This window comes from Rattus norvegicus, chromosome 15 (assembly GCF_036323735.1).
Source record: "Rattus norvegicus strain BN/NHsdMcwi chromosome 15, GRCr8, whole genome shotgun sequence".
Taxonomy (NCBI): domain Eukaryota; kingdom Metazoa; phylum Chordata; class Mammalia; order Rodentia; family Muridae; genus Rattus; species Rattus norvegicus.
Genome location: NC_086033.1, coordinates 36,865,247 through 36,878,751, shown reverse-complemented (window position 1 = coordinate 36,878,751; position 13,505 = coordinate 36,865,247). Strand labels below are relative to the sequence as shown.

At 42.7% G+C, this 13,505-nt stretch overlaps 1 long non-coding RNA gene across 4 annotated transcripts in view; it reads left to right on the top strand.

Moving 5' to 3' along the window:
• The window catches only part of LOC102551719 (uncharacterized), a 44,231-nt gene that overhangs the window by 19,071 nt on the left and 11,655 nt on the right, over positions 1 to 13,505 (top strand). Inside the window, exon 4 of one of the 4 annotated variants that reach the window (XR_005493978.2) lies at positions 7,369 to 7,418. The exons of 2 other annotated variants lie outside the window; for them this stretch is intronic. This is a non-coding gene — a long non-coding RNA (uncharacterized LOC102551719). Of the gene's footprint in view, positions 1 to 3,326; positions 3,634 to 7,368; positions 7,419 to 13,505 lie in introns of those variants that run through there. One more of the 4 variants, XR_005493979.2, reaches the window with a different exon arrangement.

The following is a 13,505-nucleotide window of genomic DNA, read 5'->3' as shown; positions in this document are numbered from 1 at the left end:
TATATGCCTAAGAGAAGTATAGCTGGGTCCTCAGGTAGATCAATGTCCAATTTTCTGAGGAACCTCCAGACTGATTTCCAGAATGGTTGTACCAGTCTGCAATCCCACCAACAATGGAGGAGTGTTCCTCTTTCTCCACATCCTCGCCAGCATCTGCTGTATGTAGGTGCCCTTGTATTTGGAGCATAGATATTTAGGATTGAGAGCTCATCTTTGTGGATTTTTCCTTTGATAAATATGAAGTGTCCTTCCTTACCTTTTTTGATGACTTTGGGTTGAAAATCGATTTGAGTCAATATTAGAATGGCTACTCCAGCTTGCTTCTTCAGACTATTTGCTTGGAAAGTTGTTTTCCAGCCTTTCACTCTGAAGTAGTGTCTGTCTTTGTCTCTGAGGTGTGTTTCCTGTAGGCAGCAAAATGCAGGGTCGTCATTGCATATCCAGTTTGTTAATGTATGTCTTCTTATTGGGGCATTGAGTCCATTGATGTTGAGAGATATTAAGGAATAGTGATTGTTGCTTCCTGTTACATTCGTATTTGGATGTGAGATTATGTTTGTGTGCTTTTCTTCTCTTTGTTTTGTTGCCAAGACGATTAGTTTCTTGCTTTTTCTAGGGTGTAGCTTGCCTCCTTATGTTGGACTTTACCATTTATTATCCTTTGTAGGGTTGGATTTGTAGAAAGATATTGTGTAAATTTGGTTTTGTCATGGAATATCTTGGTTTCTCCATCTATGTTAATTGAGAGTTTTGCAGGATACAGTAACCTGGGCTGGCATTTGTGTTCACTTAGGGTCTGTATGATATCTGTCCAGTATCTTCTGGCTTTCATAGTCTCTGGTGAGAAGTCAGGTGTGATTCTGATAGGTCTGCCTTTATATGTTACTTGACCTTTTCCCTTACTGCTTTTAATATTCTTTGTTTTGTCCATTTGATGTTTTGACTATTATGTGACAGGAGGAGTTTCTTTTCTGATCCAATCTATTTGAAGTTCTGTAGGCTTCTTGTATGTTTATGGGCATCTCTTTCTTTAGGTTAGGGAAGTTTTCTTCTATGATTTTGTTGAAGATATTTACTGGTCCTTTGAGCTGGGAGTCTTCACTCTCTTCTATACCTATTATCCTTAGGTTTGATCTTCTTGTTGAGTCCTGGATTTCCTGTATGTTTTCGACCAGTAGCTTTTTCTGTTTTACATTATCTTTGACAGTTGTGTCAATGATTTCTATGGAATCTTCTGCTCCTGAGATTCTCTCTTCTATCTCTTGTATTCTGTTGGTGATGCTCGTATCTATGGCTCCTTGTCTCTTCCTTTGGTTTTATATATCCAGGGTTGTCTCCCTTTGTGCTTTCTTTATTGCTTCTATTTCCATTTTTAATTCCTTCACCTGTTTGATTGTTTTTTCCTGGAATTCTTTCAGGGATTTTTGTGATTCCTCTCCATAGGTTTCTACTTGTTTATTTATGTTTTCCTCTGTTTCTCTAAGGGAGTTTTTTTATGTCTTTCTTGAAGTCCTCCAGCATCATGATCAAATGTGATTTTAAATCTAGATTTTACTTTTCTGGTGTGTTTGGATATTCCGTGTTTGCTTTGGTGGGAGAATTGGGCTCCGATGATGCCATGTAGTCTTGGTTTCTGTTGCTTGGGTTCCTGTGCTTGCCTCTCGCCATCAGGTTGTCTCTGATGTTACCTTGTTCTGCTATTTCTGACAGTGGCTAGACCGTCCTATAGGCCTGTGTGTCAGGAGTTTTGTAGACCTGTTTTCCTGTTTTCTTTCAGCCAGTTATGGGAACAAAATGTTCTGCTTTTGGGTGTGTAGTCTTTCCTGTCTACTGGTCTTCAGCTGTTCCTGTGTCCTGAGTCTACCAGGCAGGTCGCTTGGAGCAGAAAAGTTGGTCTAACCTGTGTTCCTGTGACTGAAGTTGCTCCTGAGGGGCTGCTTTTGAGCTCTCCATGAGGGCAGCAACCAGGAGGGCCTGCGCTGCCTTTTCCCGGGGTCCCCGTGCACCGAGGTCCCAGATGGTGTTAGGTGTTTTCCTCTGGAGTCAGAAATGTGGGCAGAGTGTAGTCTCTTCTGGCTTTCCAGGTGTGTCTGCCCCTCTAAAGTTTTGGCTCTCCCTTCCATGGGATTTGGGTACAGGGAGCTTTTGATTGGGTCCCTTCAGATCCGGGCGGACCTCTGGACCACAGGGGACCTGCCGCTTGAGTGCCCCTATCTTCTGGTTCCTAGAGGCCCTATACAGTTTCCCCTTGGGCCAGGGATGTGGGCAGGGGTGGGCAGTATTGGTGTTCTCTCCCGCTCTGCAGTCTCAGGAGTGACCACCTGTCTGGGTGGTGAGCTCACTCTCCCAAGGGATTTGGGAGCAGGGAACTGTGGAATCAATAAAATTTTTAAAGCAGAGACTCCATCAGTGTTTCCCCCCAGGATATTCATTTCTATACTCAACAGACTTTTGACTTGTGTCTCTTTCAAAGGGGAAACTTTTTCAAGCACCCATGTGACAGTGGCTTCTTCATGCAATGGTTGTCCTCTGACCTCACCACTAGCTCAATCTACTGCCTGAAGTTTCCTGATAATTGCTGTGGCTGTCCGTGTGTGTGTGTGTGTGTGTGTTTGTGTGTGTGTGTGTGTGTGTGTACATGCACACACATGCACAAGCATGTTAATAAAGATTTATGGGTCCAAAAACAATCAGAAGAAATGTGTGCATTTCACTGAGAAAACAATTGAGAGATATTGGAAATGTAGGATCAAATCAGAGTTTCTACCTCAGCCTGGTGGGAAGAGCATCCCCATGTTAACAGTTATCGTGATACTATGGTGGAACACGTGCATTATAATCTGACACACTCCATTCCACTGTTCATGTCAGGACTCAGAACTTGGGATCCCTTTTACTTCCTGAGGGGTCACTCCACCATTGCCACTGTAGTCCCTGCAGTGTTCTCCTTGGCTAGTGCTAAGTTCAATAACCCAGATGCTCCCCTTCCCCACTAGCACCCAGAATGTGCCAGGACCTAGTGAGTGCAATTACAGTGCAGTGGATGTCTCTGTAATGTTCAGAAATGCTTTCCAAAGCTCACTGACTCCCTGTATCATCTACAAACCTCACATTCAGAAAAAAGACAAATAAAAATGCTTGATCTTAAATAGTCTCTGAAGGATAAGCTTGCTTGCTATCCTCTGGTACTATTGGCAGGTGGTAGTGCCTTATGGAAATGAGATGGACTGGAAGGAAGTTAGGCATTGAAGGTGAGCCCTTAGAGTGAACACTGGGACCAACTCCTTCTTCTCTTTGCTTCCTGCTTGCTGCCTACCTGCCTGCAGCTACCTCTACCACACACTGCTGCTATGATGCTCAACTTCACCAAGGGTATGACAACAACAGAGCCAGCTGACGGCAGACTGAAGCCTCAGAAAATATAAGCCAAATAAACTTTTCTTCTTACTAAATTGTTTCTCTTGGACAATTTGTCACAGCAATATAAAGCTGGCACAATGGTGCAGAGTTCAAATTACCAAGCACTTCTGGGTACAGCCACCCAGAGGAAAGGTAGACCTGAAACAAGTTGCCCTTTCAGTCAGGGTTAAGCAACTCCCCCATACTTGATCAAATCCAGGTACTACCTGCTGACATTATCTCTGATATAAAAACAATATGACGAGTACTTTCCCAGCAAGTCCAAGATATCATCTGGGGTGACTGGGTTTTAAAAGGAGTCTGTGTTTCCTATGTTAGCAATGCCCTGGTTCTCTTTGAAAGATAAATTTAGATGGTGGCTCTTTAGGAGTTAATGGTATTTTCTTGGATAGAGTTTTCTATTGAAGTGATGAAATATCATGACCAAACCCAAGATAGGTAGGAAAGGGTCCATTTGGCCCACACTTCATACTATAGTTCACCACTGAAGGAAGTCAGGACAAGAACTCACACAACAGGAACCTAGAGGCAGGGTGGGTGCAGAAGCCATAGAGAGATGCTGCTTATTGTCTTGCTCCTCATGGCTTGCTCACCCCGCCTTCTTATAGAACCCAGTGGTGGCCCCACCCACAGTGGATTGGGTCCTCCTCCATCAATCACTAATTAAGGAAATGCCCTACAGGCTTTCCCTGAGCCTAATTTATGGAGGCATTTTCTCAACTGAGGTTCCCTCTTCTAAGATGACTCTGTATCTCCTCCCCATTGTCATTTTGTTCATATGCATTCCCACTCCAACTGATCATGTCCCCACCTCCATCATTTAATAGGAAAGTTGTTTTAGAAAACGGCCATTTTGAATTCATCCTTCAAGAACACCTTTGCCCTCAGACTAAGGGAAGGCCTGTCATGCTGCCTGCCAAGTTTCCAGTCTTGTTCATTATTTCTAAGTCCAGAGAATTAGCTCATTTTGGGATGTGAGTAAATCCCTGGCACTCTCCATCATTACTGAGAATGAATTCTTTTTAGTCCTTAATCCCAAAGCCCCAGTGACCAGTCCCCACTACAGTTGCTAATGTATGTGCACACTAAGATAAGACCCAGCCCTTATGGCCTGTCTATGAGAAGGATGTTACTTCGAAATGCCTCTTTTCCCTTCCGTGCTTCCGTGATTTCACATTAATGGGAGTGGCTCTGCAGAAAACCCCATCCTATTAGGAACACAGTTGTTCAAAGACTTTAGAGAAGGATGAATAAGCCTCCCATGACATGGACAGGGCTTCAACTGTAGCCTGTAGAGACACACATGACTTTTTTTTGTATGGCTCACAGGGACAAAGAGGAAGACAGATTCCACAAATTAATCTTCACAATGGCATTATTCAAGCCATTTTAATAGATGTATTTACAATTCACTTACAAACATGTAATTATCAAATGCATAACTAGAGAATTGCTTGATTGTACCTGCTTGTGTACCTTGCGTTTCTTTTCACAGTAAAGTGAACTCTCTTGTTTGAATGATAAGACCTAACAATGTGTTTTCAATCTATAAGCCTTTAAAATTTTTAATGGGATTTTTTTTCTTTCCTATATATAATAAAGTAAGTTTTATGACCATTTTCATGCAAATGATCTGTATAAAAAGTGCCAGCATTTAAACACTCTGTGCATCTGTCTCTGGACAGAGATAAAAAATATGGGGCCTTAAGATGTTTGCCATTGTAACATGCTTTGATGTGGAAGGGCAGGGTTGAGATGGAGTCTGGGAGACGCATTTTCCAGAAGGTACTGCATATAAAGCGTGTGTGTGTGTGTGTGTGTGTGTGTGTGTGTGTGTGTGTGTGCGCGCGCATGTGCGTATGCACGTGCGTGCACGTTCTCATTATAACTGGGGGATTTTATAGTCATGACTAAATGTACAAATCAGTGCATTTTAAAGTCTTATAGTATTATCAACATAAGGCAGTCAGAATGGAGATGACTCTTGAGATTAATTAAAAAGAATCAATTACTTCAGGAAGTATAAAAAATATGTCTAAGTTGGAAAGAGACCCATTTGGAAGCAGACAAGAGTTAGCTAGGAGAGAAGATGGTATTGGCTTTCTTTAGCAGTCTTTAGAAGCAGGGAATACTGAAGAGAAAGGCTGTAGCTTAAAAAAGGCAAGGCTCTCAAAACTTTGAGAGCACTTCATTGAAGAAAACTACCTTAACTCCGGCTCCAGTGTTGTATAAGATGGTCCCAGAAACACCTCACCTGAATAGCTCTGTGTTGCTCAGAGCTTCCATTGCACCTGTTTGGAACAGTTGGGTCTGGGTCTGGCAGTCTGCACCATTGAGGGCGTGTTTTCACCAGAGGCTGAGGAGAGGATGCTTTCTACATGCCCAAGTGCAACTCTGCCCTCTCCGTCATCAGCTAACTGATGTGATTATTTAGGGATAGATGGTCATCTTATTTACACATTCATTTGTTCATGTTCATGTACTTCTAAGCTGGTCCCTCCCTTGGCTTGTGAATAGAGTAACAATAAGTTATATAGGTTTTCTTTGTTTTGTTTTGTTTTTGTTTTTAGTATATTCCTAGGAGTAGGTATATACACTAGGAGAATCATAAACAAGTTCTATCTTTAGTTTAATGAGATACCTTCACAATGATTTCTATAGTGGTTTCATTAATGTACATATTATTTTAGGACCAACTTAGAGCAAGCCCAATTTGACTATCTATTCAACAGCATTGATCACATCAACCAAACGCTTCATAGTTTTCCATGCCTTTGTAAGGATGCTATTTCCAGCTCTATCATCTTATGGGCAAGTCAATTTCACTAAAAACGTGGCCCAGCATGATGTATCAGGCTCTGCACTCATTCCTGAAGACGTGTCAATAGGTGTTCCGAAAGGTTTATATGAAAAGCTCAGTGGGCCATACTCACAGCCTATGAGGCAGGTGCATACAACTACTAGGCTTCATTCAGAGATGAAGGAACTGAGTCAGGTATGATGTTTTCTTTGTTTTTAACATTTTTCTTAAGGCCATGCATTGTATATTTCATATTGCTATAACAAAATACTTGAGGCTGGGTACTTTATAAAGAAAACAAGTTTATTCACAGTTTTTAGCTTTAGGAGCATAGCATTAGCATCAACTTGGTCCTAGTGAAGGCCCAATGACAACTGGTGGTGTGTAGAAAGAGCCCGAGATGAAGAGAGGTCACAGCAAAAAAGTAGATGTTGGAGACTGGAAAAGGAGCAGGCCCATTCTCTTATACTATTATCGTTGCAGAAAACTAATCCACTCAAAGATCAGCATTAGTCCACTTGGACGGTGGTTCTCCATTCAATTCTACCTTAGTGAGAGTCGCAAATTCTTATAGTTCTATCACATCGCAATAGCTATGCACTGAGGACCAAAGCTAAGAGTTTAGGGAACATACCCAGATTCATATCCAAATGATCGAAATAGAAGCGCTGGGTAGAGACCCAAGTCACATACTTCTATCAGACAGATACTGACTACCACGAGCCTCCTTACCCAGAATAAAGTCACTCACCCCCTTATTGTGTACATTAAAAGACTGTCTAGTCGTATCACATCCTGGAAAGAAAAAAAAGGTATGGAAAGTGAGGAAATGAGAATAAAGTCAGGAGGAAGGGAAAAGAAGGAGAGAGGGGAAAGAAACAGTGGGACAAATGGTATTTCTCATTGTTTGTTGCCCCAGGAACTTTGACCCCACTAGTTTACCCTGGAAGCTGTCATATTGCCAACATGCAAATAAGCTCCATACTGTGACGCAATTATTAAAAGGGGACAAGTATTTCCATCTACTGAAAGAATATGCTTGTCTGATGAGGGTTGAGTGAGCCACTGATCTATGAGTATAGCAGCCATTGGATTTACTTTATTGATATGTTCATTTAGCAGAAAATAATGGCGGATTTTACCCTTAGGTTCCATGACCGATCCACTCTCAGGTTCTTGGGCACTTTGGTAACATCAGGTAAGGGTTCCATTTCATGGACTAGGCCTTAAATCAAGTTTAAAACTTCATTGGTTTCTCCAGAAACATTTGTGCCACTACTGCACTGTTAGGTCTTACAGACACTGTCAGTTGTAAGTCTGAGTGTTTGCAAATGGGAGGTATTGATGATCTCCTTTTCCTCTGGTAGCATATGCAGTACATTCTAGCATCATGAACAGTAGTCAGTCGGGGTACATCTTCTAGGCGGGTACCAGCTCAGTTTCTCCATGTTCAATAGGGTATGTTCAATGTTATCTTCAGCAATAGGGCCTTTCCATCAGCTTGTGTAGGATAGCAAATAGCCTTGGCACTACCTCATAATGTTTGAGGGATAGAGAGAATTATTTTGGCCAATGAACCAACAAGATATAACCTATTTCTGGCACCGGAGGTTTTGCTTGGTGGTATAAGATGTCTAGTTGGGGCATTCTCCCCTACTATATGGTGACTCCATTTGAATTCCTCACATATATGTATATATTTAAGGAAGTTTGACAGTAGTGGATCTCCATATTTTTTTTTTAAATAGTCTTTGGTGTTAGTTGTTCTTCTTATTCTCTTCTTCTTTGCTCTGCCCTTTTAGTCCCTTCCATATATCATCTTTAAAATCTACTTTGCCCTTAAAATCTTTATAACACTATATTTGATTTCCCCTTTCTTGGAAGCCCTCTCCTACCCCTTGTTCCTTACTAACTACCTAACCTCTATGGTTATTTCAATAAAAAAATCACTTTAAAGCTTTTAAAGATCCACATAGAAGACAAATATGTACATGTTTCTCAACTTGGGTTACTTCACTTGAGATGATTGGTTTTAGATCTATCCATTTACCTACGAAATTCATAATTTCATTTTTAAGCAGTGAAGTAATAGTACTGTGTACATGCACTACCGTTGTTTTCCATTCGGCAGCTGATGGACATGTAGGTTGCTTCAAGTTTATGGGTGTTATGCATAGAGCAGCAATGAACATAGATGGGCAGGTGTCTCCGCAGTAGGATGTAGGGGCTTTTGAAATCTCATTTTTAACTGGGTTGATTTCTTGACGAGCAGGTTTTTTTTACTTCTTTGTATATTCTAGACACTAATCTACCAGATGTATAATTTACTGAAGATTTTTTCTCATTCTGCAGGCTTCTAGTTTAGTAAGAAATGATGTCCTTTGCGGTACAGAAACTTTTGGCTTCTTGAAGTACTATTTATTGATTGTTGGTCTTAATGCCTCTGCTCAACCCAGAGATTCACAATTGGAAAATGTGCAAAGAGAAAGATACTTGTGAGCCTCCAGTCCTAAATGGCATGGCTTTTTCAAACCTCTCCTCACAAAACTTAGATCTATATGGAAGGAAAGACAGAAATATTGAAAGAGCCCAATATAGTGGATGACTCCCAGAAAGAGCATTTTTTCAGATTCAACAGGGCAAATACGTACATGAATTCTACCCTGAGAGACTGTGACAGCATGGACAAGAGCTGTACAGGTGCAAGTCATACAAATCCCAGCACAAAGAAGTGAGAATAGATTCAAATCCCCACCTCTAACCCAGATGCTATTTGAGAATGATACCTCCTACCAAAGGGAACATCAATTCTCCCCAATAAAGTATCCATGGGCACATTTACCACCTAGCACAGCAGTCCCCATGTTCAGGAATAGATGCCAACACACAACAGACTGTGTGTTTTGTTTGTTGGTTGACCAGCTTGGGTTGTTTTAGTTTTGCTTTTTATTCTCTTCTTTAGGGGAAATTTTGGAGGGGAAAGAATGTGATAAAAGCGTTGTATGAAAAATATTTAAACAAAAGCACAATAATAAACTAAGATAAGAGAGTGAGCAGGAAGTATGTGCTCTGAGCACAATGTTCTGTCTTGTGCTAGCATGGCTCTGAGGAGATGGGGCCCACAGCTCACTTGCTGGGACGTGCATGGCTCAATAAACCCCTAACCTCTGCTCTTTTACCCATGGTGTGTTTGTTTGTTTTTTTATCCAACAGTCATTTCCCCAGTAGGCCTCGATGACTCGTTTGCCTTGGTTCACAATTAGGCATCTAAATTTCAGGATCTAAACATAGTCTTGCTTGAGTCCCATTAAATTCCACTTCGTCAGATTCATTGTTCTAACCTCAAACACTCTTTCCCAGTCTCTATATGTTCATTTTGTGCTAAACTATATCATAAACTGTGTCATGTTTACCATTCTATCTACTTAAAGAACATTGTAAGACATGGAAAAATACAGTGGTTCCTGACATGAGACTGATTTCCCAGGGCACCGAAAGGTGACTACAGTAAATAACTGGCTATACTTTGATAGTTGCGTATCCAGCTCCCTGATATGAGGATAAGCTCTTGGGCCACAGTGAAGTCTACGCATGCTCCTTTCTTCCACACAAGTACTTGTGTGCAAACTGATTTGCCACTGAGGACTCTTCATCTGCTAACGAGATGGCTCTGGACTTCCTCCAATGGCTTTCCCATCCATGCTTGCCCTGTAAGAATACAGTTTACAGCTCAGCCCCAGATACCTGATGTCTCAAACCAGAAAGTGGTGCTTGGTTCCATGCCGTGTAACTAGTTCTGGCCTACCAGTAGAGTCATCTTAGATGCCCATTAATTAAGAGAAAGCTCTTTGCCTAGTCTGACTGGGAGCAATCCCAGACCAGAACAACTTTGCAAAAAGAGGTTCATTTTATAAAGTGTTCAGCAAACACAATTTTATAGCATTTCCACTTTCCAACATGGTTTCAAAATCAAGTTCTTCCAGACAAAAGAGCTTCAGAAGGTGATCTCCCACAGAGAGCGATTGCTGTTATTGGACAGTTCTCACTTTTGTCACCAGTGCATGGTGACACAATGATTTACATTCACTAAGAATTTGAAGTGCGCCCCACACACACACACACACACTTGGATGCTCACATGCTGAATGCTTAATCTACCTTTAACAGTGCTGTTTGGAAAGGCTGTGGAACCTTCTACCAGAGGAATGCTTCTCTGGCGTTGGAGGGTGGGGCTTGAGGGCTTATAATTACCCCATTCTTCTGAGGTGTGAGGAGGGAAGGAGTCCCACAGTCAAAAGCTCTCTGCTGCTTTTGTGTGCTGCTATGATGATACATCCCCTCAAACCATGAGCCAATATACATCCTCACTTAAGGTACTTTTTGGTCTCAGTGATAGGAAACATTACAAATGCAGAATAAGTTTGCAAATGAACCACATAGTCTCTCAATGATAAGACTCTTTTTTTCATGGATCTGAAAACATGAAGTTTGGGAATAAATATGTTGACATGAACAACACTTTGGTCCTAAGTTACTCAGGAGTAGGAAGATAGTCTCAACGTCCGCCCCTACCCAAGTTACAGGAGATTGAATATGGTCTGTTCTTCCACCCAAAACTTAAAGTTCTTTTGCATTTTTCTGCTCGGTTGAAGCCCAGGTTCATGATAAAAATGGGCATTTTCAGTCAGTCAAAATGTAGATGTGTGTGTTCATGTGCATATAAGGGTTATAGGTCAGTCAGCCCTGAGGGCCTCTGTCTTTTCCTTACTTATTGGGACAGGGCTCTTCCTGAGCCCAGAGCTTGCAGATGCAGCCGGACTGGTTGATGAATAAGTGGGAATCCAGTCCCCACTCCAATTCCTCATTGTTGGGGTTACAGGTGTGCCCTGCCACACCCAGCTCTTCCTAGGGTTGCCAAGGGTCTGAATTTATGCTTGCAAAAACCTTTACCACTGAGCCATCTCTCTGGCCCCTGAAAACTCAGCTTTAAAGTGGAATCCTTGCTGTGGTTTCAATCCCTACACAGCAGTGCTCTTATTCTTAATGTAAAACTTCTTGGGCCTAGAATTTTAAAAAGTATGTCCCCGCCCCCACCCACAAGTTTCCTTCCAACAATTACCTATGTAGACAAGAAGCCTGCAGAGAGAGCAGACAGCGTCTGAGTACACACCTTCCAATGTATCTTTTCATTTGAACTCCATCAGCCCACTGAGTAGGCCCTCTACCAGATCTCCTCTTAATTAATAGACTTGTGAATGACCACAACTGCTTGTGGAACATGCCAAATACTATACAGATGACAGAGTCACGGTAAGAAATCTGCTCGACACAGGGTGCCTTAATTTAAGCCATACGTAGTTGGAAGGCGGGGGATGGGGGGGACAGCATGGCAAGTACTCAGCTCGGTGTATAGCTTTTGGTCTGTTTCAACTTATGTATATCCCTGGCGTGCAGACTGTAACAGTCAGAGTGAGAGCAATGGTTCTGATTTATAGCCACCTGTTAGCTTAAGTCTGACCTGCACAAGCAAGGCAGGCACCATAGTCTGAAAGGAGATTATGCCTCTCAGTTGTATGGGGGGAAAGCACCTGCCGGTCAAAAGGCTATTAAACTTTGACTGGGCCAGAGCCCCAGAGCTGTCCTACTATGTGCCAGGGAACAGGTTAGTGCAGATGGCTGTCTGTTCCATGTACAGCCCGAGTGCCCCACCACTGTCAGCTGGCCCAGTTTATGGATGAACCCCATCTCCTGGGGCTGCAGGGAGGGGCTGGGGTGACGGGTCCTTCATTAGAACCTGGCCAGAGGGCAACTCAAATCATAAAGGACAGCTGTCTAATTGGATGTGCTTGTGTGTGCTGTCTTGGCTTTTACAATGGGAATAGGCTACCCGGCCTTTCTAATTAGATTGTTAAACATAATAGCTGACTGGCACAGCAGTAAAGAATTTGCCCTTCTCTTTGTGAGAGCAAAATAGGGCTCAGGAAAGATGCAGGGTTTTTCCAGCCCGTTTCCCCCATCATTGTATCTATTGGTAATGAGATGGAGTTTATTTCTTTTTAAAAGCTCCCAAAGGCGGACAGGCCAGGTTGAAGTTCGAACTAAATGCGAAAACACACACAGGCAATATAGTAGCCAACTTCAGCTTCCCTCCAGCCTCTTGTCGCCCCTAATTGGTGTCTTGTTGGTTGTCTCCAGTGAAAGAGCAAGAATTAAATGAGATTGGAAATTGAATTACCCTGTCACCCCTCAAGGTGGTCTCCAGACCTGGGCTGCGAAAAATCAGAGGAGCCGAGTGGGAAATGTTCCCATGTATGGCCTATCTCCCAGAATCCCCTAGGAGGCAGCAGGAAGTGGGAAGAGTGAAGAAGAGGGAGGAGAAGGGCAAGGATGCATGTGGGGACGCAGTGCAGGACATCACTGTCCCAGCAGTCTGCAGATCCTGCCACTTTGGAGGCTTCCCAGACTCTCAGAAATGACATTTCATTTTCAGCTCCCTAATTTTCCAAAACACCACATGCTCCTCGTGACTTATTGTCACCTTGGGAACACCTGTCAGATGCTCTGAGTGACCCTGGTTTCACATTTAGATATGCTCATGACTTGTATACGTTGGACAGTGTAAGAGTTCACTGAACTGCTATTTTGCACAGGGACACAAGATGCTGTGGGGAAGCCATGGCTGTAGATGTGTGGTGGTCATCGCGGCAATGTTCCCCAGAGCTAGAATGCCACCATGACCTTGGTCACTCATCAGATTGTCTTTTTTTTTTTTAAACTGCAGTGTCAGAGGTCTTTCCTCTGAGACTGGTATATCAATACCATGGTGCCAGAGTCTACCCTCCAATACATTTGGTACCAGCAGGGAAAAAGAGAGGGAAAAATGCCCTAAATGTCCTCAGGAGTGCAAGCAGAGATTCCAGCCAGCACGACCTGGTGGATCCCCATCCCCAAATCAGGTTTTCCATGTTCATTTTATTTTGACGTCCTTCTGGAGGAACGCCCTCCTGATTTCCAGGAATGTACATGATAAAAGGAATGACTATTTGGATGAATAAGAAACGTCTACTTCTCTGGGGTGTTTGAACCATTGTTGGGTCCCTTTCCTCTGCCGCGTGAATAACGCCCATCCCTGACTTTGATCTCAAAGTATCTTTTCCAGAGCTCAGCAGTGACTGAGAAGTAAATTCTACTTGTAATCTCACTCACTACCTGAGTTCTGTCTTTTTCTTTACACTCCATTTGGCTGGTCACACCCTGTCCCCAGGGGCACTTTACCCTGTCCCCA